Raw genomic sequence first — 2,592 nt, 5'->3', positions numbered from 1 at the left:
ATATAACTTATTTGTCTCAGAGCACCCTGTTAGCTAAGGATATTTCTTGTACCATGAAAATGGAAAATTTCTATTTTGTCTTCCTCCACCCGCTATTTTAATATGTAAATGTGGTGTCAATCTCCTATCTTTGTAAGCACATTTTGTTTCATACGTCCAACTTGAAAACGTGTTCTCTTTTAATTCTACAAATAATTACCTCCATATTCTCTCAGTGTGAGCCATTTTACACAAAATTAATATGTAACACACACACGCATGCACTTTTGATTAAACTAAACTCAACAACGCAGCGTTTTTCAGAAAACACCATATAGAGCGACGTAATATTGTGACGGAAGGCTAGCCTCGTCCCGTACGGGGATATAGCAAATCGATACCTCTTCCTGGTCCCCCCCCTAAAGCTTCCGAGTCAAGGTAGTAGTCATGTCTTTGGAGGTTTATTGCCTTAAACCTCCCTGCTCGCACAGCTCTCTCCGTACTGGAATGACTTCCAATAGTGAACTTAATATATGGAAGGATCAGAATGTGATCAAGTGTTGCGATACATCGTTATTACAAACTTATAGACCTACTGGTACTAGGAATACTCAAAATTTTTAGTAGGCTAAGACTCAAAAGCTTCTTAAAGAGCTTCGCCACTGGATGAATGTCAGACTAAGACCAAGGAACGGATTACAACCAAGCCACAGAAAACAGTATCGCCCAAGATCACCAGGATTTAATGCTGCGTCAGGAATCTGCTGGTACCACTACATAGAACAAAGTCAGTTAGGTGTACACATCATGTTCATTTGGAGCAAACGTACAGCCAGCGGAAAACTTTAGCCCCACCACTAGACATAACGGAAAGTGATAGGGGCTTGGTATCTTGCCGCTTGTTTGTAACCGACAGAAATACCTAGTAACTTACAGTTTCTGATTAAACAGATGCCGATATCTCAGTGCTACCCCCAAAACCTCAGGAGAAACGAATACAATCTGACTGTTTCCTATACAGCAAATGGCAAATCTATTACTACTTATGGGAAACGAAATTGGATCTTGGATTAAGAAAAGAATTCTGTTGGCCGTTTTGTTCTTTGTAGCTAGATGTAACCAATTGACTTAAGTTTAACTTTATATTTGAGATAATCTGTGTTTAATGTCAAATAAATAATAAATAGACTGAATAGAACACCAGTAACAGAAAGTCTTAATAATACAAAAGTGTTTATTGAAATAGAATAAGTGCACAATGCAGCTGTAAAAATATCGATAATAACAAAAGAATTGAATAGGTAGATAATAAATTAAGGAAAATAGATGAGAAAAATTCAAATTAATGTCATAATATACAGTAATTTCAAAATCAACTATTTACTGTGGAAATGAATGTTTGATTCTTTGTCAACATGATAAAACCAAAATAAACTCATCAGAAATAATCCCAGCGTCACTCTCCTTTTCAATATTCATAATCATAATTGCAATATTATTTAACTTAAATTAAATGGTGCAGCTAGAAGAAGTACTGTGACTTAATTACATAAGGCATCGATCTGAGTACGCTACTCAGGAGGTGAAAGGACTCTCTAGCGGGACTTCATAGGACCTTGAGCCTTCATGGCTGCATCGACAGATGACACTATATAGCTGAGTCACGAAATCTACAAGAAGCGATCATTCGGACTCTAACAACCATGCCTACATAAAGGAGTGATAAAACACAATAAGCCATGGACTGCGATGCTGGGGACATTCAGGCGACGAATTTTGTTCGGGGACAAAAAGCAAACTTCGAAGATTGTCCCCGGGAAACGAGGATGTCTAGTAACCTTAATTTATTGGCAAAATGGTACATCTGTTAGATTTTTGTCACAAAAAATATGTTTGCTTTTACCTTTCCTATAATCCCTGAAACGTTGTAAAATAACTTTTTGACAACCTGTAAAATTGTGTTGAATTCTTGAAAGACATTCAATCTAACTTGTATATTTGATCAAAAGTACAGTGGCTAAAAAAAGCATACCATGAAAAGGGAGCAATTTCCGAGGAAAAAACACTGGATAAAACACAAGATCCGCTTTTTTGACATGTCTCATAAAGATGCTAAGAAGTGATACCTCGTATCTATAAATTTGCAGGTGAATCAAAACACTGTTTTAAAAATTAAATTTTCTTAAAATAGATCAACTTTATTATAGCCTTCTGCTTTGCAAGATTTACTATTCGAAGACAAAATATTAGTAACTGGCCAATGTTGTGAGCACAATAAAATGCTGTTAACCTAAATGGTCATATTTGCAGACACAAGGCATTACTTCTCAGCCATCGACAAGATGTCAACATTTTAAAGTATTTAGAAAAAAAAAATAAAAATAAAAATTGTTGAGGGACTATTCAGCTAACGTGCACTTGGTGTCTCCTGGGTAACGCTAATAGTGTGACGGAGACAGGACTCATTTTACCTATACCTCTAGCAGGGACCCAATTTCAAATTATTTTGGCATAAGGGACCCAATTTACCAAACCCGGTGGTACTGCTCCTCCTTTATATAAAGGGAGGGAAAATCTTTAGATGAAAAGAAATATTAAAAATCTTGAGATAAA

Source organism: Periplaneta americana, chromosome 9 (assembly GCF_040183065.1).
Source record: "Periplaneta americana isolate PAMFEO1 chromosome 9, P.americana_PAMFEO1_priV1, whole genome shotgun sequence".
NCBI classification, from domain to species: Eukaryota; Metazoa; Arthropoda; class Insecta; order Blattodea; family Blattidae; genus Periplaneta; species Periplaneta americana.
The sequence above is the reverse complement of the archived record's forward strand: the minus strand, read 5'-3'. Positions refer to the sequence as shown.